At 26.9% G+C, this 24,930-nt stretch overlaps 1 protein-coding gene across 6 annotated transcripts in view; it reads left to right on the plus strand.

Annotated features, from left to right (window-relative positions):
* Positions 1-9,336: 9,336 nt before the first annotated feature.
* SK (small conductance calcium-activated potassium channel) overlaps positions 9,337-24,930 on the plus strand; it is a 305,985-nt gene continuing 290,391 nt past the window's right edge. For 2 of the 6 annotated variants that reach the window (XM_089220030.1, XM_089220031.1), the window contains exon 1: positions 9,338-9,649. The gene's annotated coding sequence lies outside the window, so the exon portion shown is untranslated. Of the gene's footprint in view, positions 9,650-24,930 lie in introns of all 6 variants that reach the window. The other 4 variants (XM_089220028.1, XM_089220029.1, XM_089220032.1 and 1 more) reach the window with 3 other exon arrangements.

Genomic DNA, 24,930 nt, shown 5'->3' on the forward strand with positions numbered 1-24,930 from the left:
AAGTTCGTTAATTATATATTACAATATTATAGTAACAACATTATACAGTTGAGCAGGCATCCTTCAGAACTTCGTTTCTCAATTCCGGAACCGACTCGATAACTTTCTGAGATCGTTTTAATGTTTAAACAATTATTGCGATTCTGGTTCGTTTTTAATTCACTGTTGATTACAGTTGACCTGATGCGGTAGTAGCAGCGGCGCCATCGAGTCCTTCAATCATCGGCCATCGCATGAATAATAATTATTGGTGCACGTTACGTGATACGTTCGCCGCCACCACGCCGCACGCGCACCGCCCGCGTGTGGGTATTGCGGACACAACCCTTCTGCGTGTACACCACGACTTGTCACGATTTATGCCCTTGTTTTTGGCGACCTCTGCTACCTCACATGTCACCGTCGTTGCAGCCGCCGTATATTGATTCAGGCCAGTCGGCTGATCAATTATTTAAGACCGGTGAAGTGAAAAAAAAAAATTAAATAAAAAAGTATTTTTTATTATTTTTGTTATTGTTATACCTACGTCCTACGTACATTGTGTCTTTTCTGTCATTCACTACCACCACCGCAGTCCAGTTCCATACCCCCGTGATTTGGTTTGGTACAACATGGTTTTCTATATATATAATATTAGCGTGTTAAAAATAGTTAAATAACTATCAAAACTGACGGGTCATCACTTTTCGAAGGTGGAAAGAGAAGGACCTAATATTACTCTAGACAATAATAATATTATACGAATATTTTTTTTCTCGTGCCCATTTATTAATAATTCGCGTATCATAACTCTCGGTGCTACTTTTTACTCGTATCTATTCGTTTTTTGCCCCTTGATTTCTCGAATTCGATTATTTTCTCGTCTGAAGTCTATACACGTATATTGATTTATAAAAATTTTCAATTATTTTCGACAGCTATGGTTCGTATGTAATAAGAGAATTTGTCGTATGTATAATGATTTTTTTAAACTTTGGTCTTTGTTAGTGGACTACTTGAGTCTCCATCGTTTTACGTAAACTCACGTATAATATATGGTATACGTATATAGATATACATTATGCAGTATGTACTATGTACCTGTTCATAAAATTAAGTATATAAATAAAACACGTATAGTAAACAATATAATAATAGGTATATCTGATTTTATCATTTTGTAACTTAGGTATGTTCTACTCCAATATTTCAGTCAGATATATAAAATGATGTCAATACAATATAAATATTAATATATACTACTAAGTCACACGGAATTCAATTTGTTTTAATTATTTAAAAAATTAATATTACTTTACCAATCATTAAAAACGTCATTACATATATTATTATTATCAGCCAATCGTTTAAATAATAATGTAAATGTTTTTATTGCTCTATCTTTAGAATTAATTATTCATAAGGATTCTTAAAATTAAACTACAAACTTTATGTTAAAGTTATTCATCATATTCTTACATAATAATAATGATTTACATGATATAGGTGGTTGGTGTGTACGTTATTATTCAATGAATCAACTACAAACACCTTAGAAATTAATTATTTTAAACATTAAATATTTATATAGCTTATTAAATTCAAGGTTTGGAAAAATCGATAATGAAGATAATAGTGTGAACAGTAACATGCGGAAACAATAGCCAATGTGTTCGTTACAATAATCGTCTGTATCAATGTACATTTACGCCCTATCATAACTTTTAATATTAATAATATTTTGTTATTTGTTATTTATACTTTTATCACTAAAATTTATGTCCAACTCTATTATATTTATAATAATATATTCATACTTGATCATGTTCGTGGTGCGGTTTGTTATTGGTTTGTGGCATAAACTGCAGTCTTCGGTCGGTAATATGGTGCATTTCCCTTGTACTAACCAAGATCTGTGTTGGGATTAGATAAGTACTTTTTTACCTAGATAAAGATAAAGATAACAGGGCAAAATTGTATCTAGATAAAGATAAAAGATAACACAATTTAAATTTATCTAGATAAAGATGAAAGATAAATACATTATTATCTAGATAACAAGAAAGATAAATTTAATTTTTTTAATTCATTTAAATCCAAAACATTTTAAGAGTACACCTTTGATACTACATAGTACTTCAATATTATATAAACATCGGCTGTATGAGTAAATTATTGTTAGCAGTAGACATTATTATTAATAAATAACTAAGGTATAACTGAAAAAACATTTTTTAAATTAAGTAAAAAAATCAAGAAAAACACATTTTACACGATTCGTAATAATGTAATGTAGGTATATTTGATCACCGTGTCCAGGCCCCTAATGAAAATATCAATAATAAAATATAATAGGTACCTGTATAATACCTGTATAATAAATAACATTATTATGAACATATTTTTTTTTTTTTTTACTGAGATGACTCGACAATTCAAATTTAAAGTATTGGCTAGTTATCATAAAAATAAATTGACAATCAAAATGTCTAGATAAATTTATCTAGATGAATGAATTTTTTATCTTAGATAATTATTTAGATAAAATTCAACTATATAAGATAAGTCTCAACACTGACCAAGATATTGTATAGTGTAATAGAAATTAATTATGAAATTAAAGTATTCAAAGTCATTACTTACTCTATAATCATAGTTTGTACTTGAATTATTTGAATTTACTCTCATTCACTACAATACTCGTAAAGGGTTCATACTTTTATAATGAAACACTATAATTTTGACACTAAAAATACTATAGGTACTAAGACAAATTTCGACAAATGATGATTTTTTTTAAGAATAATTATATTAAAATAATTAAAAATATTTATTTACATTTAAGAATTTTAATGAATTCAGTGAAAAAATATTTAATTCAATTACCACAAACAACTATTAAAAAGTTTCCAAGAATTTCATTGTTACAAGACATTAAAGTTATAATTGAAATAATTACTTAATTTAATTTACACATTTTTTTTTTTAAATTTTTCATTTATATAAATATAATAATTTTACAGTTGTCTGTACAAATTTCTGTATAAAATGCATATTAATAAATAATAATACCGATGAAAATACAAAACAAACATTCCCCCCTTCCCCCGTATAATAAGACAACAATTCTATAGCTCTAAGGAACTGCAAACATATTATATAAGAGCCACTAAAAAGGATGTCTATTAACAATTAATTGAATAATATTATAAGGAATCAAAATCAATGATTGAGCTACGCGTAGTATCAAAAATAATGACGCATATTGGGCAGGGTTTTATTAGCATAATTTATTTTATTACATATCTTATTCTTCATAGATTTTTATAGCTTGCCGAAAACAATGCATTGAAAAAAATAATAATGATGTATTTGACGCATTAAAGGAAAAAATAATATTCTTATAGTTAATAAACAGCTTTATTAAAGCAGTTATATATTATATTAGGTATATCTAATTGTGGTTCTACGATCTAGAACAGGTAATTTTGTTTTACAAAAAATAGTATAATTAATTTAATTAATTATTTGGTATCGTGCTATTTATTATAATATTATATTCTAAATGTCAAATAAAAATACATTGTTGTTAATACCTTATTATTTATATTCTATGGTATAAAATAAAGAATAAGTGTCGATTCTTCAGTTACTCATTGTAGGCTGTAGCTAAGTTTTACAACTTTCACGGTGGATATTATTGAAGACTTTTGAACAAAATACTTTATTAAATTATAATTTCTGTTTCATAATTAGTAATGCACACCATACAAATGTTTTACTTGATATTACTCTACAACATACAAAAGAGATATTGTAAAATGTTTTATGAAAGAAATATTTCACATCATTATAAAACTATTTTAATATTATTCATCGTTTTTGCTCAAAATCTTAGAGATAAAACTTAATAAAGGTATATAATATTCGTATTTAAAATAATAATATATTTATTTAATAAGTTGTTAAATAATGCATATTATGCGATGGTTCCACAGACTGTACATGCATTTTATCGTAATTATTTTTAAACATATTTTAAATTGGAAATAAATTAAAACTGTATACATGCCATTAAGAAAAATGTGTAAGTAAAATTATTAAAAATTACTGTCGATTCAGTTTTTAACTGATCAACTTTTGAAATAAAGTATTAGTGGTTCAAAGCTTGATAAAATAATAAGTACACAAAGTGAGTTTGCATAACCAAAAATATTATTTTAAAAAAGGAGAAAAAATAGATCTTTTTTAATTGTGATTCATTTACTCTTACAATGTTAATCAAAATGTAATTTATACATATTATACAGAAAAATTTTTGATCCATGGTAATGTAAAGTTATATTATTATAATGCTTACAGGAGCTCTTGAATTTATCTTTAATGAGCTTTTACGAAGAAAAATAAATATTTGTATTCAATGTAAAATTAAGTATAGAAATAGATTATTATTAAAGTTCATAATAACTAAAAATTTGTTTTATTTATATATTTTGCTCTTGAGCTTTGTAAATAATATTAACCCATAAACTTAGAAACGTTATTTACGTTAAAAAATAATTTAAACATGAATAAAATATTCCAGATTTTCAATCAATACTATTCGATTAAAATAATAAACTTTATTTTCAATATTTAAATTTAAAATGAAATAGGTTTTTTATTTTTGATAAAATTATTCAGATCCAATATAGCAAATTATAATATTTTTACTGTACCTATATACTTTATCATCCGTATAAAAATACAATTTTAATGTATTATAATTCATAATACGATATTATTAGATATATGTATAGTATTAGATACACACACTGCCATACTTACCAACGGAAACTCGTAAACTTTATTTTATTTTATATGTGTTTATATATACGCTTCAGCTCTTAAGGTTGCTGGTGTTTCTGAAATGCATAACATATTAAAGATTTAAACTAAATATTTTAAGTATGATACACGAAACATTTATTTTAATTTAATTACATGTGCCTTTCGGGAATCTGTGTATAATTAAAATATAACAATGTAATCTGACCACTGAATATTTTTTACGAAGATAAAAACGAAAGGAGAGTTCTAAAATAGTTTTTTAAAGTTCACCAGAGAAATGTCCAGGATACAAAAATATTATGTACAACTGATATTAAAAACTATTTTTTAAACATATAATCCAGGGATTAAATATTATATTTATTTTTTAAGCTGTATCAGGCATATCGTATTACTTAAGTACTTATATTCCAATTTATATATTTTCGAACATTAAAAAAATGAATATCATTACATGATGGATAAGCCATCATTTTAGGCAAGCCTCTTGAGTGAATATACGTAAAATAATCAAATGTCGCACTTTTTTTGGTTGGCCATTTTATGCCATTACATAAATGAATGTTGCTTTTTTACTGAACAACTAAGAAAATTAATTCTATGAAAATTAAACCAATAGTAAAATATGTATTGAAAGAATACATATAACAATACATGTTCAGTTCATTCTTTGTTTTGCGAATTAATTAATAAACTAAGTAAAAAATTTATGATTCATTTATTATTTATCAAACCATTTGTTTTCGAAAATAATAGTATTAAAAAAACTGAAGTTATTTTCATTACATTTTAGACATAACATTTAATATATGCTGATATTATTCTCGAGATGTATACAATTTTATAATGTAAGATTCATCGTAATAATATTTAAATTTAAATTGCCATTTTCCTACAAGAAGCTATTCAATAAATCTTCTAATTTCATTATTCTTGTAAAACATTTTATTGGTAGTGTTATCTGACAATTATGAATTAGTACAGATAATTTAGATCAGGTGCTTATTTGAATTAAAATATCTAATTAAAGAATTCGATTTGAATATTTAAGAAACAAACCAATTACCATAATCTTTGTATATATAGTTACTGAATATACAAATCAAATCCGGACGTATGCTTTTATTGTAATAATCACCTCTGTTAGTTAAATATCTATTATTGATAAAAGTTATTTATGTTATCATATATAATTGAAACGCATATTATAGCGTACACATAATTTTTTTCTGATGTTGATTTTTAGAACACTTAGTACAATTTATCATGGCTATGCTGTGTAGCTGGTAGTTAAAATAATATTGCATAGGTACTAGGTAGATATTGGGTTGTATACAAATACGAGTATCCTCATCTGATTTAATTTGGTATAGAATATATAGAGTGAGATTCCAACAAGCATATCAGATTTATTGAAATAACTTAGGACTTACGAGTAGGATTTAATCTAATGGAAACCTAAAGCTTAGTATAAGACTTGCTCGAAAAGTTCCAATGTAGGGATTTATTTTCTATAAAAACAACAAATAATGTTATTAAAACGAAATCGATAAATGATTAATATTTCGTTAAGAATAAAATTCCATATGTGCAATATTGATTTATTTTAATTTAAAACAAAATGTAATTACATTCTTTAGATTCAAAGTAAGAAAATGATTACATTTTATACAATATCATGATTATAATATCTACCTGCCTAATATTTATATGATTATATTGAATATAATAATATTTAAATGGAAAACTGTGTTCAATTTGTCCTGAAAAGTAGACATTATATTATTCATTCAACTGGTTTTGAATTCGCCGGGCTGAAAATGTTTAAAATTATTTCGAATCGGGGCTTGAATTTAATCCTTTAACTACTATTATATTATATATTTTCTATACCAGGGGATTTAATAGACTTGTGATTGATCTCTGAGTTTTCTGGGTTATCATGATTGATATCGAATTGCCACGATCTAATAAATGAAAAAAAATCGCTCCGCTTAGAATCAGCCAACTCAAAACCAAGTGGCGGTCGACCTGTTGGGCACTGCTATTTTTGACTAACGGTCGCTTACTACTAAATTATCGTACTTCGATATGATTTGAATTTAACCGGTTGATTTTTTTTATCTAAGCTTATACATTTATAAAGGTTTTAAGTAGTTATCAATTTATACATTTCTGGTATAATTGTGTTGAAAAACATTATGACATCAATAATTCATTAGGTGAAAATTGTCATTAAACTTAAAATATAAATCACAGTGGCAGAGAATATTGATTACTGATTGATTATAAAGGAATTTATTATTAATGAGTTTTTAAGCTGAATATATATTTGAAAATAATTAATATATCAAATAAATGTTACTGTCAAAAAAAACAAGATTTTTCATGTTGACATATGACAATTTAAAAATTATTCAGTAAAACGCTTTCAATTTATAAATAGTCGTTTTATTATGCTACAACTGCTCTGATCGGTTATACTGAACTAGGAAATCATGCAATTTTGGCCAACCAACTCAAAACGTATTAAATTCTCGGGTAAAACATCAAATCGTAATCACGCCGATGAAAAAAACTTCATAAATTCACTCTAGTCATTCTGAATATTTTATTCGTTTTGAAAATAATGCGTTTTTAAGCGACTGCAGCACAAACCAAATTGAACTTTCGTTATTACCTATAATACTCGCACAGATGATTTATGAAAAAAAAAAAATAAAAATTATACTCCCCACAGATTGTGTATATAACAAAAGCTTATAGTTTTTTATTCATCTCACGGGCTTTTTATAGTCAAGCAATTCTTTAGCAAAATTTATCGATAAACTAAACCATCAGAATAATATAATAATTTCATCCCTTACCAGTTAACAACACGGTATTAGTAACCAATAGTAAGGCATGATGAACACGTGACATATATTAATCATATTGTGCTTTTTTTTCTTAATTTAAAATTAGACTTTAAATTTAAAAATGATATAAATAAGGTACACTCAACGCTGCGTTAAGCTATGTTGACGCCCCGGGGTAAATTTAAATATGTCACCCTTAAGAAAATTATAATTTTAATTATATATTTTTTATTTTATAATGGTCCTAAAAAATTTGCCACCCCATCAAACACCATAACATTTGGGCCACCCCTCCCTTTCTCCCATTAAACGCGGCTCTGGGTACACTTAATTTACATGTATTCTGTATTTTTCGATCCAATATTGGGACTGTTATACATTAATTTTTTTAAGCGTATTGTTCTAGAACTTGGATACCAAACATGATAACCGATCAGTGAAACATTTTTAAAACTGAAAACTTAATTGTTGACGACTTGACGTTCAATTTTTTTGCTGCCAATTTTGAAATAGTTGGTACTTAACTAATATCCATCCCCAATATGTGTGTTGATGCATTAGGATTTAAGTTTCGAGTTTAAAAAAATCATATTTTCACCAAATAGTCATATTGTTTCCAGTAAATTACCACCAAGGACATTAATATCAATGTTATTTAATATGGAAAATTAACCTAATTTTGTTACCGAAACTTGTTAAAATTATTCAAAAACCTACGTGGGAAAAAATATAATTATTTTTAATGTATTTCATTATCATACAGTTTTATTTTGATTCAAAATAGTTTAAATAGAATAGAACAAGCTATGAAACATGACTCATTGAAGCTCGGTACAAACAACTGAAGTCGAAAATGGTCGATTGTATATGATCTACATTAATTATTTTTATTTTTTAATAATGTTGTGGGGATGGGGTTTAATATTGAAATATTTGAGTAAGTTATTGTTATTAAGTTATATGACCACACCATATAAGTGTGGTCTTAATGACGTATTAAGTCATGACAGTAGTCAGATATTATTATTTTAAATCATAAAAAAAATCTTAAATTATAAGTAAATTTCATTCCATAGGTACCTACCGTATAATTGTAGCCACATAATATTATAGTAGTTAGTATCTAATCACATAAATAAACTCATTAATTCATTCAAATTGTTTAAGCTTTAAATAATTGCTTCTCCTGATAATAAATAGACATTCTATCAAGCACCAAATCATCATTTTATTATGGCTTTCCACATATACGAGTAGGTACATCATATATATGGGGGTTTGTAAAAGAACACGCGGTCAAGCCGATCTGTCGTCGGTATCTATAGGTAATAGGTACCTATATCAGCTAATGAAATGATTTATCTTACACCGCGGCGATGGCCCTCAGCTAAAAGTAAAACAATGTTATTCACTCCCAACGAATATTAATAATAAATCGCATTATCATCGATTATTACGGACATGATTTCGACCAGTGATTTCGACGACCATCCGTCCCGACCGCTTTCAGCGCGTCGTCTGCTGGCGATTCATGCCATGTCGGTGGTCGGCGGCATATGAGCGCGCGCACGAGCGTTTTCATTCTCTCTCTTACCCTCTCGCACGCTGTTTCTCTCAGGTCGTTTGCCACCGCCGCCGCCGCCGCCGAAACCCGCGTGTCGGCCACCGAACGTTGCCGTCAGTAGTTCGGGTGTTGGCGTCGTCACGCCGCGTCGGTTTCGCGGGAAAAATTATCGCACGCACACGCGGACCATCCACCCCGTGTTCGGACGTCGAAAAAAAAGCGGAAATTCTAAACGCCTATACGGAAACGGGCGGATTACTGTACACACACGCGCGGGCAGACCATCATTGTTCGGGAGTTTGTCTTACGTGTTCTTATGATTAAAATTTGATTTGATTTTTCTTCAGAACCGTTTCACGCGCCACCGACGTGATAACGCCGAGTTTTACTACTCCACGCGAATACACGATACGATAAGGTGAGTGATACCTACGTGTAAGAATATTATGGTATTTCTGATTAGCTTTATTATACTGCGTGTATAACGGTCCGGAAATTTCCTCCCTCACGAAAATATTTTAAAATCACATTCACTCAACAGGTGTGTCGACTTTTCCATCCCGCCAAATGCGCAGGCGACCATGTTACCGTATACACACGCGCCAGTTTCAAAATATTATATAAGTTTTTAGTTTAATTACTATTTTAATCGACCAAGTTTGATTTCCCATTGCCATATAATTCTCCCTTATGCTCTGCGCACTAAAGTTTCGTACCACCATATCGAGATATTAGATATTGGTATAGGTAGATACATTCTTCGTTTTCATCGAGACTATCGAATACGAAACCTACTTTAACTCCATCCTCTTTCACCCTGCCACTAAGATCTCAGGCCATTACTGTGGTTCTAGTTATTAATATCATTGTTGTTTCGGTATACGTATTTTGGGCGGTGGCTTTTTGTCCGATTCACATCCATTTACTCTGTACATTTTACAGTACTTTATAGACTACATCACAGCATTGAACGATTATATTTTACAAAATATATTACCTTTACATTTTTATAGTTTGTCAGTTACCTACCTATTTATTTTTATTTATGTTTATTTTTTTTTTTTTTTATTTTTTTTTTTTTTTTATTAACATAAGACATTCCTAGCCTAAGGCTATCTAAATCTAGGGATATTTACAGTTTACATAATATTTTTAACATTATAACGTGATAATTAAAAGATTTTTAAAGGTACTAAGGATAAATTACATAGGTAATAAAATATACATAAGTATTTATGTTTATATATTCTAGGTAATGACTGTAAATATTATTTATGTTACATTGTTACTTCTGTAAAATGTTGGTAGGCTTCTCCACGTTTTATTCGCATAATATTCCACTGTGTCACAAACTCTCACTACAAAAAAACATATCTTAAGAAGTCAATACTTCAATTTAATAAATATATAATAATATAAGTGTTATACATTTTGTTTCGTGTATAACAAATATCCAATACTGGTTGAACTGATTTGTCGAACTTTCCGGCTGCCAACGATGAACAGGAAAACAATTTTTACATATATTATATACGTATAGATTTATTGTGTACAAGACTACTAGATAGTACTCCTACATAAAATATAATGCTAACTAAAGAGATTTAGATGCATAATTGCATCCATGTGTCACATAAGGACCCATACACCCTAATCATCTCCATACCTATCTAATTATATAATTATAAATCTTCCATTAGATTTGAATAATGTTTTCTTCACATGTTATCTACAAGCAATTTATACCATTAAATTGAAATAGTTCACTTAAAACGAGCATAAATACTTGCTTATTCTAACCTTGTAAATATATACCTACATGTAATTACTTGTTTTTATTTTGTTAAGTATTTAAAACTTTATCTAAGCACGTTAAACTATGAATCATAAATAACATAATACTATTTATTCCAACATGAGTTGGTATTTCCAAGCTATACAGAAATAGGTATACAATAATAAAATTCGAATATGGGCAATAAAATATAAAAGGAACCGTCAAGTTATCACAGCTAGCGGTAAACTCGTTCTAGATATTTATGTCAAAAATTAAATGGAAAAATAACCCCTTGACATAACGTAATATTTATTAGGATTTATATACGATTTCAGTTTCTGAGACATTTTAATTAAATAATAATGAAATTCTACACCCATGTAGATCAGTGAACTAGATACAATAAAAAGCGCATTTTATAATATATTTCATTAGATTAACGTTATAAATATTTGAGAATGAAATCATATTAATTTTTATGTCACCAGAGAATTAATTAAAATATACGCAAATTTAATAATGCATACATTTCTATATTTTATTATTAAAGTAGTTCAATATTACATGCTAATAACGATTTTGTTGTTTTATAAACAACGATTAAAAACCCCTAGATTATTTTTGTAAACAATATTAATAACTAACACATGTTAATTATAATAACAATAAAAATTAATAAATAATTCTTACAAAATTAATGAATATATTCTATATTTATTATTACGTACTAAATAAATGGCAAATGTGGTATATTATTACACTTTTTTGATAAAAGACAAGTTAATATTAAATTCCTTAAGTTGGATTTTAGAAATAAAAATTATGAATTATCTGCAAACCGTTGTAAAGCTTTGTTGATGCAGATTAGTTACCTCGTATTTACAATATTGTCTATGAAAGAGCAAATAAATTAATGGAAAAACATTAAGCCACGACATACATACGACATCATAACAAATTCTATGGCATATAATATTTTATATTTAATGTAGTTAACATATATGTAAGCATATTATTATTATATATATAGCAGGATAAATATAATATACAATGGTTGTGGATTTTTTGTTGTTGAACTCGATTCATGAAATAGTTAAGATACATAATTTTTATCTTAAAAGTTATATTGACAATTCAATACAACCATCATTAAAAAAAAAAAAAATATATATTCAAATAAAAATGTCGAGTGTAAGAGTATAAGACCAGTTATACTATATTTTCCAATTATTGTATAAATAAAAATGTATTTAATAATTTCGAATTTTATAACCAATTATTTAATAAAAAAAATTATCTTCACTGTTAAGTAGGTAAGCGTAAAATTATAAAGTCAAACAAAATTGAATATTATTAGATAATTGGTTATAGTTTTTATTCCTTCATACTATGAATAAAGAAATTCTTAGATAAAGTTGAAATAATTTAAAAGTTGGTTTTAAGAATAGGTAATAAAAATATTACATTACATAGTAACAACTTGACTACCTATTACAAGTGCTAAATACAGAAGTATAGAAAAATAGCTAACTAACTAGTAGTTACGTAATTGATCATGATTTGAATTTGTATATTTTATCTTAAGGCACTTGATAAATTAATCCTACATAAATTATTATAGTTTGCAACGAACTAACAAACTAATTTAAATTCTTAAAATGCTGGCAAATAATTTGAATTAAGAATATTAAATACGCCGTTTGATAGAAAATAATCAAGTTACAAATTAAAATAAATAAATTATGAAACCACAGTGAGACAAAAATCATTTTATACCTACTATTATTTTTTAATTATATATGTTTTTCAGTCTTAAAACACATCAAAATAAATTTGTTTTATTTTGCATATTTTAGGAACTATAAATTGGTTTTTTATATCTTACCATCAAGTGTCAACATCGTTATAAATACTATGGAACTCTAATTTGATTTCATACATTTACGCATGATATTTGTAATCATGTATGTCATTAGAAACTATTTAATTTGATATTTTTAGACGAGGACATTAAAAATGTATATAAATTATAATATTATTGAAATTATTAATCTTTATGTCAGTATTACAGGGAATTTATGTTGTAAACCTTTATCACATATTAATCCATATAACTATATGGTAAAGTAGAGTGTTACGGCACAAATAAACATAAAATTCAAAAAGGTTTTTTTCAAGACCACCAAACGAAATGATAGGGTAAAGAAGACAAAGTGACAAATGAAAATCACACATTGTAAACGGAAGTGTCAGAAAAACGGTGTGATTTTCATTTGTCAAAACAAAATCCCGCAGACCAACCAGTACCAGACTAGATTATCGAAGAGGGTATAAATACCGGACACTCTTGACAATCTAGTCAGTTCCCACTTTCTACCAGACTCAAAATTCTTAAACTATACGTATCTCCCGTTCTTACTTACGCTGGCCCTTCGTGGTAGAGATGGGATGATTCAGTCACTTGAGTGTTGAGTGATTCGGTCATTTGGTCAATTTTACAACGAAGAACGATAGAACGAACTATGAAGTCCTTAATCGGTTTAATCTCCTTAGAGGTTATTGTTGTTATTATCAAATCATATGTTATTATTCCCGGGTTTTTAGGTTTAAATCGCAAAATCAATTTTTTGAAATGTGACACATTTTACTCAACCATACATTTTTATAATTAAAATTAAATAGCAATAGAGCATTACTTTACAAATAATTTGTTAAAGGGAACGCTTTTTAACCACATTTAGAGGTAGGGTGACTGATTCTCTACTCTAACCCATGTGTATAACTTAATATAAGTAGTTCATACTAAAATATGTACTATGTAACTATTACAAAACTATTTAATTATTACCAAATACTATGATTACTAAATGGCAAATGCTATTACATTATTACAATTTACAATATAACATTTATGATAATGAATAAATAAAAGAATATTATACTAATTATAGTTTATCCTTTATCCTTTATAATAATTCCTTGTAATTCTTAAAATTCTTTATCTTATTAATTATTATGTAATAACACGGAACAATAATAAAGAAAAAGAAGTGACCGAATCACCATAGATATTTTAATATCTATGCGAATCACTAAATCAGTCTAGTTAACCTCAAAATATAAACGATTTTATACGTTCCAGTCCTTCCAGAGTCCAGATCATAAAACATTATAATCAGTCAATTTGACCGAGTCAAAGTGTACTGAGAACCAAAAGATCTAAAAATCATATGACCGAATCATTTAGATATTAGATTCGGTCGCAATTCGGTCACTAGACTGATTCGGTCATTTTGATTCATTCGTTCACGACCGACCCACCTCTACTTCGTGGGCCCCTTTCATCGGTCCTTCACTATGGAGGCGTATCGAATCCGTCCAAAACACAGGTATACGAACAATAACGGGCATGCCCTCTATTGTCAAAAATTTGGTTCTTCTCAAATCTGCTAACTTTAAATCCATTCAATCATCTATTCAGTCCTAGTCCAAACTTATGTTCTACAAAAATTCCTTTTCAGACCATGATCATATCCGTCTTCTAGGTAAATCTCACTCCCCCCCCCCAACTACCAAAAAACAACTTAAACCTTACCCGTTAACTTGGACTTACCATTCAAAACTTCCTTAATCCTCTCCCCCCACTAGTAGAGGCGAAAGCCTGGTATAGTTAACGGCATAGCCATCCTCCCAAAGCAAAGCAAAAATCTAGTCAGTCCACATCAAGCCTTCAAACTGTCAACAGCCAACAACTATAACAAGAGTTCTAGACAGCCGAAGGAAACGGACCAATCAACAGACCTGCAGCCAAACGACGACAACGCCGTTCCACGGTTACAAGCATCGTCCGACCGCTGACCATTTACGAAGCCACTACTCCACGGTATAAGACCTGTGTCGAATCGCAGCCAAACGACGACAACGCCGCTCCTCGGCTGCAAACATCGTCTTACCACCGAACATCCGCGAGGCCACCGCTCAACGGCAATAAGACCCGCGACGACCTAGAACACAATGACGAAGGATCAACGATATCCGGCGTCGCATCAAGAAAACGGCCCTTTTCAGGGCCACCACCTCACTTCACAAGGCACTTAAATAAGTTGTCCTTTCCGAGCCAGGTTCGCCGTCGGGATACCGCTTCACTGAGTTTGTACCGACGACGGCCGGTTCTCCTTCCCCATTACTTGTAATATAAAAAACCAAATTAACCCATAATCATGTACAGATAGAGTCCGGTGATTGCCCGACTAACCCCAAGTGCCCCCGATTGTGTCGACTCACTTATATAAGTTTGGTCAACACAAATCGACGCTTTACTCAAACCCCAATATTTTGTAAATATATATTATATTATAGAAATAGAGACACTTGATAACCTAAAAGCAGTGATCTTATTATTTATTTCACAATACGGACCGTCAGGAATTTAGGACCGTATCAAGAGTCAGCAGGACCTCCGCAAGAGAGGGGCCAGAAGAATTCATAGTACTGGGGTCCGGATTTTCGAGGGGCCCGGCGTTCATGCAAATACTTATTACAATATATATTAGAAATATATTAAAAAATTAATTGTTTTTGGGAGGCCAGGAATCAGTTCTCAGTATCTAGTAAAAATGTCTCAAATTCACAGACACTCCCAGTCTTCAAATAAAAGAAGTAGATTATTGTTAATTTGAAAGTTGAATTTGAATCACAAAAGTTGCCCTTGAGTTCTTGATACTTACTAATTTGAGATAAAAATAAACAAACTATGCTCACAATAATATATTCTCATCCCTCCATCCTCAAAAACTGGCAATTTATGTCATCATCCATCAATGTAATTATATTACTATAATAATTTTTATTTAGTATTACATATACACGTTTAAAATTTGAATTGATATTAGATGGAAGACTTGTATGGAGACCTAACTAAAAAAAATTAACGTCTTTTTTATGATTATACACGTACAAAGTTAGTATGTGCTTTTTTTTTATAATTTTACCTACGGTGTAAATAATTTTTGTTATTTTGCCAAGCTGTCAAATATTCATTCAATAATCATTTAATATTTCCAATCGGTATGTTTATTTACGGATCATTGTCAAACATCTTTGTATTTCACCTAACAACTATGTTTAGGCACTTCATTTTACGTTATAAGAGTTACACTGTAAGGACTCTCTATATATTTCTGTGGGAAACTATATATAGTGTATTCATTCTATTCTCATATCCTCTTTGAAATACTATCTAAAAAATACATTTGACAAGCAGAAAATACATTATCACATAGATAACTCAAATGTAATTAGTAGAGTAGATATATAGTTATTATTTATTATATAATAATTTATAATGGCATTTTTAAATAATTAAAGGCCTACTGATAAGAATCATTCTAAGGGACTACAAAATGATTGTATTCATTTATCATTGGTTATTTAATTACAGAGTAAAAATAATTATGAAATATAATTAGTATAATTTAATATTTATAAAAGATTTATCTCTAAATAGGTACTACATTTTAATACTGGTATATAAAAGATATAATTTTATATTTTTTTCTAACTTATATTTGAATATAATTAAATAAACATTTATGTGGCTAATGACTATAGTAAAATAATATAATATAATATTAGTGTTTGATATAAAAATTAAAAGTTTTATTTTTATTTTTAATTGTCTGACATTAAGTATGTACAATATGTATATTGTTTGGTTGACATGAATAATATTAACATGCATATTACTATATATCCAGTTAAATAATTGTAGTTTTTGTTAGTTTTTTTTTTATTACTCAGTGGATTATTTCACTTAAAATCCAGTCGAATAATAAAATACTTAGTCAATTATAGGCCACGTAATTCTATATTAATTTTAATGAAAAAAATAACCCTTGTGTGAATTATGCACGATTATCTGCTGATATTAATTGGTACTTACTGTTTACTATAATCCAACTAAACGTACTCCAACATTAGAAACATGTAAGTATTCCATAACAGTTTGATATTACTTAAAATTAAAATAATATTTTATTATACTACTATGATTTATAATGTTATGTTACTATACAATGGCAATGGTACTAATACATATACTTTGTATAACATGCCAATAATCAATAGAATTGTTAAGAGCTTTAGGTAAATGATATTTAAATTGTAGTCGTCGAATAAACAGTTTAAATGCGAGTTAATAGTACTCGTTATTATCGAGTTATTAGTACTCTGTAATATTTACAAATAGTATACTTCATATTATACTTATGTAAATAAATATTATGCTTACTGGCACAGTAAATGCAATTCGTTAAAATTGGTTTTACGATAGTTACATATAGAAAACGTTCGACTTCAATAGTTTAATGAAGTGTTTTTCATGGTTCCCCTAGATAACGTGTACCGATTTATCACCTTTAATCTTAATTTCTCAACATCTCATTCAATTCCACATATCATCAATTAACTCGTGTTTGTTATAATTTATAGTTATCATCACAATACCTAATAATTTGGTGTATTCATCGTGTTTAGGATAATTATAGGTCCTAAAACGCTTCATTTCAGTACCTCAGCTAATATATCTTTCTATTTGGTTTGACGAATTGCATGTTATTTGTGTTTAACTCAGAGTTTACGGTAAATTAGGTATAATTCTTGAAGTGAACACCAGGTGTATGACAGTTAGTTCACATAGTTTTATGAACTATCCTTTATACCATTTATACAGAACTTAATCTCTATTCTCGGAACGTCATGGAACTTCTCGAAATAGTATTTCTTTTCTTTCAGAGCTTTGTTAATTACGTTTATGGTACTGTGAATTTGATTGATTATTGAATATTTGTTATAGAGTCCCAATCTGGTATAAAGTATATATTATTTTTTATTGATTTTGGTAGATTAAGTAAAATTTTCATTACAAATTTAGACTTAATTAACCGATATTACCTAGTTGATTTATATTATGTGATTTTTTCTGAATTGAAAATCAGATCACTTTTGCTTATTTGTATGGTTTTGGAATGTATTCTGTATACGAAATATTATTGTACAATTTGAATATTATGCTTATATAGGAAAGATCATAATTTTACTTTTTTCTAATACTACTAAGTATTTTTGAAATGATTTCATTAAGATCTGATATTTTTGTTTTGTTTTGTTTAAGTGCTAATTGTATGTTACATTTTGCATTGAATTGTTGACATTGCTTAGATTAGGTATATGAAATTTTGTAGAAATATACGTACAAGATATCATGAATAAATTCTCACCGAGCAGTGTTAGGAACAGATAACAAAAAAATCATCTGGATAAAGATAAAGATAACAACACTAAATTTGATCTAAGATACAGATAAAAGATAAACAAATTTAATTCATCTAACAAAAAGATAAAAGATAAAAATATTTTATCCAGATAAATAACAGATAATTATAGAAATTAAAATTAAAACAACTAATTTAAAAAAACATATATAATGGCATGTAAGTACATGCCTATATAATATGTTTATTTTCGACTTAACTTATTATATCATGATGTGTATCACCAAACATTAACTTCAACACATATAATTATAAAAGGAACCAATAAGATCCAAGGGACTCTAGGGAGTAACAAAGTATAAATAAAAATTTGGGAAGTCACCCTGCTGAAGAAGTTGTCGAGTGGACCAAAAACAAAATTCACATAGTTAATAATATTTTTGGCACAAATCTATCTAATTTTCACTAAAAAATTTATCTTTTAAATTTATCTAGATAAGTAAAATATTTATCTAAAATAAATACTTAGATAACTTATATTTATTTATCTAGATAAGATAAAAGATAAAATAATTATTATCTGGATAATTTATCTAGATAAGTCCTAACACTGTCACCGAGTGACCAGATATGGTGAGATCCTATAGGTCTCTTCATATATTTTGTTAGCTTATTTAAACGAACAATCGGTATTATTGGTTGTAGAAAAACTACTCAAATAAGAATTGAACGATTTATTTGAATTAATTGATTTGCCATAAAATGTTTTAATCATATATGGGGAACGTAATACAACGTTAACTTTATTAGTCCTTTAACGTATCTACAATTTTATAAAATTCCTTTCATATAACCATACAAAATTCTATAATAAGATCAACTAATAGATATGGACCAGTCGTTAAGTGTTATTTTATGAATAAATTTTATTTATTTTGTCATAGATCTAAAATAAAAGTATACCACTGTACATTTCCCAAATTGTTATACTTTATTTAATTGTTGAGTTTTAATATTTAATAGACAAAAAAAGTCTAAAAAAAGACAACTTAGACTGGTTCAAAGGTTAGTTATAATGCAACACTCTAGCAAGATGGTGATGTAACACTTCAATAGAATAATTATATAACTTATCTATTGATTGAATGTACAAATATTATATTCAAAAAATAACTAATGATTTTGAGGATTTTTCATTAAATTTTTAATTCAACACCTTATAAAAAATTGAAATGGCTTTACGCTTGACTTTTTTATTAACTCTCGTAATGAAAATCCACGAAAAACTTTGTATCATATTTTAAAACATTGGGCTTAAAAGTTAAAATGTAATGAATTTTCTAATACAAAATTGAAAATAGTTGCCTAGTGATTTTTTTTTTTTGAAAGATTTTGTCAAAATTTTAAATTCAAATGCTTATACGAATAACTGCAATGATGTGCTTGTGATCCTTTTTAGTTGCAGTAAGAAAAACTTGTAAAAATCCTTCTGTTGTATTTTTAAGTTATTTTATTCATAACAGTCATAACCAACGCAATTTTAAATGCCTGATCATAAAGAATTTTGTCTTGCTTTAAAATTGCGTAAATATAAATTTATTAAACATTTAAAGTCTTTATGGTTATTCTTTTTTGAATTACAACAAAACTAAAATCGATTTCGATAGATCTGGTTTTCCTAATCTATTTTTTTTGTGTGTTCCTATTATTTTCAGAAGTATTAGGAAATTTTTTACTTCCGAACTACAAACTAGACTGATATTCTTACCATAATTTCTTTTGAGTATGATGGTTGAAGCGTTTTATCTACTGTTGTTTTCAGAGTAAAAAAAATAATGATAAAAAAACATCATTGTTAATGCAATACATTCATCACTCCGCTCAGATATTAAAAATTGCCTGTTCAAATATTAATAATGCATATAGTCTTTAATAGCCCACGGGCCCTAAAGTAGACTTAAAGTTTCATTAAAACTTTAGGTATTATCCATTAAAACGGTTTGTCATGAAATAATTTATAAAGTACATACTTATTTAGTTAAATATATTTATTATGTCTCTCGACATATTAATGTTTTATACATTAACTAACGAGTAACGAAAAAGTGACATTTTCAATAGGTATACCATTATAATAGTTATATAAAAGTAAAATATTCAGCAGTTAATACAATTAGATTTTTTAATGCTTAGATTTTAAATTTAATTTCTGTCACCGTGATAATCTTATTACTAACTTTGTATCCAATTATTAATTAAATTAAATTTACTTTGTTTGAATTGGAATTTTTAATATTATAGTTTAACTAACTATAATTTAAGATTTAATCGATTAACGAATTGTCCTAATAAACAGTAACAAATATCGATTTCTTGCTGCTAATTAATCTAATTACCGAGTATATTATTTATTAATCTAATACTGATACTTGCTAATAATTGGGTATAAAGTAAAATTATAACAACATGTTAATATAACAATATGTTATTATAGCTACTATACAACGTTGAATTATTTTAACTAAAAATACAATAAAAGTAAAATAGTATTCAGTTTTATGTATTCTTATAAATTATAATTTAGATTCTTTCTTTTCTACCCCGTTATAAAGTTGAGTGTTTTAATTTTAATCAATATCCCGAGTATGCTTAAACTTTTGTATAAACTATTGTTATACGTATTATATAGTTCAGTGTCACTGCTATATCATAAAATATGTATTAATACCTATACTTAAGTTATATGTCAGAGTTGGAATAATATAGAAAATTGGCCATCAACCACCCCATTGTATTCTTGACTAGGTAGGTACCTGTCTAGAAAATATCTCAACTAAAAATAACTTTTTGTATGATATGTAGATAAATATAAATATAACCTGTATAATTTTAAAATAGTCAATGATCAAATTAGTTGATTAACTTAATAATTAATTATATGATTTATATGATCTTATGAATCTTTTTGAATTCAACGCTCCAATACTTGCTTAGACAGTAGTTTATATTTATATGTCATTAAAATGTGGGAAAATGAATTAGACAATAATATTAATCTAGTATACCCATGTTCAATGAAATTTTTTTAATATTATATTAATATAAATTTATATATAAAAAACTAATTTTTCACTTATAATTTGGCCTTTAAGGATTTGTATATAATTAAAAATTAAATAATTTATTTGCATGTCATTTATTTCTGAATTCAGGTATATTATGCTATTAATTCAATGCTAATTCAAATAAAATAAGAACTTATAAATGAGCAACTTAATTTGATTAACTTATTTAAAACAAACTCTATTATAGACTACAGCACAATATAATTAATAATTAACTTATCACTTTTTTGTGAGAAAATTTCAGAAACCAGCTAAATTTATGATCAAAGTTGGTAACAAACAGAACTCTATTTGAAACCGTTTTTGATATGTAATGATAAATTGCTTTTAGATTTTAAAATATTGTGTAATTATTTTTTAAACACATATTTATTTAACAGACATAACATTTAACTAAAAAAGTTGTCATTAAAACTAACTTATAGCTATACTTAGTTGGATGACCATTGTTTTAAACTACAGATTTTTATATTTTATGATTTACGAGTATGATAAGTACGATATTATGACTAAAATCATTATTGGTTTATACATTTTTTAATGTTATGACACATATTTTAATACTTCGATTTTCTATTTCAGCATCTTTTCCGATTGAGAAATTAATCTAGTTATTAGTTTGGGAGTAATTATGTTTTTATGTTTAATTTATTAACGAACTGTTAAAAAAAGGGTTTAGATAAAGATTTCTTATTAGAATTACTTTTCATATTGTAAAATTGACACATAATGTAAGCATAGAATTATGTAGGTAAGCCAAAATCAATTGATTGATTTTATGCGATGATGATTTAAAAAAAAATTTAATTATTTTTGTGTAGCAAAATACTTTCTTATGAATATACTTTAGAACATATATATCATATATCAATTACAATTTTAATATTTTTAAACATTTGTTTAATGCAACAAGTTTTACAAAATTGTTATCAATTTGTTTTCTCTTGATATATTAAAAAAAATATTTAACTATCTATTGCGCCAAAGTAGGACAATTAAAAACTGTATAAATTAATATTTTTCAATGTCACCTTCATAAATTACTGTAATTTTATTCATTTACCTACCTTGCAAACTTATTTTCATCGTTCGAATTCTTACGGAAAACATTAATTGTTAAACAATTTTTATAAAGTTTCATGTTTCAATGATTTATAAACAATAAACTAAAAAAAAATGTACCATTATTTCCCCATTTTACAGTTTGATAATTCAAATAATAGTTTTATCAACATTTTATTGGAAAAGAATTAATAATAGTTCATACCTCACAGAAATTTTTAATTTTATCAGTAGTTAACTATACTGTTTTTAGTCGAATATTCTTAAGGGGATTTCAACAAAAATCATAAAGATATTGTTATTAAATTAAAATAGTTATCTTTGAATTTCTTATGATATTTATGATGAAAACCCAGAATGGTTTCTTTAGCTTGTACAATTTTTTTTGTTTAATATTGTATAAAAATAACCTACCTGGTAATTTTGGCTGTACTTAAAATAATTTTACAGATACTATCATTATATATATTGTAATATTACGTTTTTGTATAGTAAATTAAAATTTATAACATAGTTTATTTTGCTTAGCAGAGCAAAATTAATTGAGTTTGAAATCACTTCAGTCTTAGAAATTTTACAGTTAGTATTGTATAATAAATTTTTTGTTATCTATCAGTTAAATTTAAAAATCAAACGGCATGATTTCTATTTCTTTTATTATTTTTCGGTTTCTGTTAAAATACATTAAATATGTTGTATATTATAATTATTTTTACCCTTGAAAATTTTTTTTAAACAATTTAAGTAGAAAGTAGTCATCACACACCGCATTTTAAAAACGTGGTTTTACTTTGTTGAAAGATTTAAAACACTCGTCTGACTTTATAATGATGGATTTTTTATACACAGTATTAATATTTTTAGTAATAATTGTTATACAAGGATTTGTACTAAATACGATGTATAGGTACATTTTTTTTTTTACAAAAAAATAATTTCACAATAGAAGAATTACCCATTTGTCTTCAACATTTTTAGATAAATCACTTTTCTCAGTTTATATTCTTTAAGTATGTTTATTATAATTGTCGAATTATAATAGTTATCGCCAAAAGTTCTAAAAAAAATTATTTTTATTCGTGGGTTAAATATTAACATTTGTATTCAAAATGCAATCGTGCCTACTATAAAAATAAAAATAAATAACAACGTTAATATTAATGTTGGTGTTATATTTTTAAGTTTTATGTTTTTATACTATTTTTGAGAATATAAGTCTGGTTCGTAATGTAATTATAAAAAATGTTAACTTGTATTTTGAAAAATTACAGTTTAGATTAATTTTTAATGATGTAATAATATAAATTTAGTTTCAAATGTATATACAATTATTTTTATGATTTCTATTGGCTTAAAAATACACTCATGGTTTACTATAAGGTAGTAAATAGTTATGATATATTATAATTGTAATATATATATTTTTTTTAATGTTAAATTATTCTATTGAAATTCCTGTGCCAAAAACAAGGAATGTTATTTTGAAATGATTTATTAGTCTTCCACGCCAAAAAGTAATGTGGTATACTGCATGTACCGATACATCAAATCCGTTTGCCTTCCGTTTGAGTATAAACGCTAAAAATACGTTGCAATTATTGTAGGCATAGCAAATTTTCCTCGTACCATTGACGTAGAATGTCAACAGTCTGTCTTCGTGTATTCCACCTTCCAATAGTTGAAGAGAATATACTATGCCAGAAGGAAATGACACTTAACTTGCAAACCAAGTACTTGACACGACAGCTCCATCAACCAACCATGTACCTATAATATATAACTATAAATGCAAGAGGGTGTCATATGTGACCCCATTTGAGCACAATATGCGTAAAAGTTGTGTCGAGAACTTGACCAAGTATTTTATTATTTTGTAACAAGGATTGGATTCAATATTTTATTTGATGGTTCTATAGACAATTAAATAAATTAAATAAATCTCGTACTTTTCAGTATTATTATAGTTTTACAATCGAAAAAAGTATTAAATTACGAATTTTTATAATTAAGAATAAATATCAGTTTATCGTGATGATTTTTTTAAAAGTATATGAGTCAACCGAATAAAAAACTTTGAAATTTAAAGCCAATATATTCCTACTCCCTTCGATAAATATTGAAAAATTTGTTATATTTGTTAGTATTAATAATATATTAAACATTGGGAAATCGGTTTACCTACTAATTTTTCATTAAAAACATCAGGATACTGAAATTGACAAAATAGTGGCGTAACTATATCTAATTGATTTTAGTTGCACGTATCGTCGATACTTCTAATTAATGTTTAAGTTTAAAACAAAGTGTCGAAGTGAAAATATATTCAGGTAAAATCTATATCTATTTATATCACTATAGTGTTTTTTCTTAAAAGTATAGACAGGATACAGTCATTAAGGATGAAATTCATGTCTTGTTTTTATCATATTGGTGCAGAACAGATATTTTTGATTTAATTGTATAA

Source organism: Diuraphis noxia, unplaced genomic scaffold (assembly GCF_037042655.1).
Source record: "Diuraphis noxia isolate RWA-SAM2 unplaced genomic scaffold, SU_Dnox_SAM2 contig0002, whole genome shotgun sequence".
Lineage (NCBI taxonomy): Eukaryota > Metazoa > Arthropoda > Insecta > Hemiptera > Aphididae > Diuraphis > Diuraphis noxia.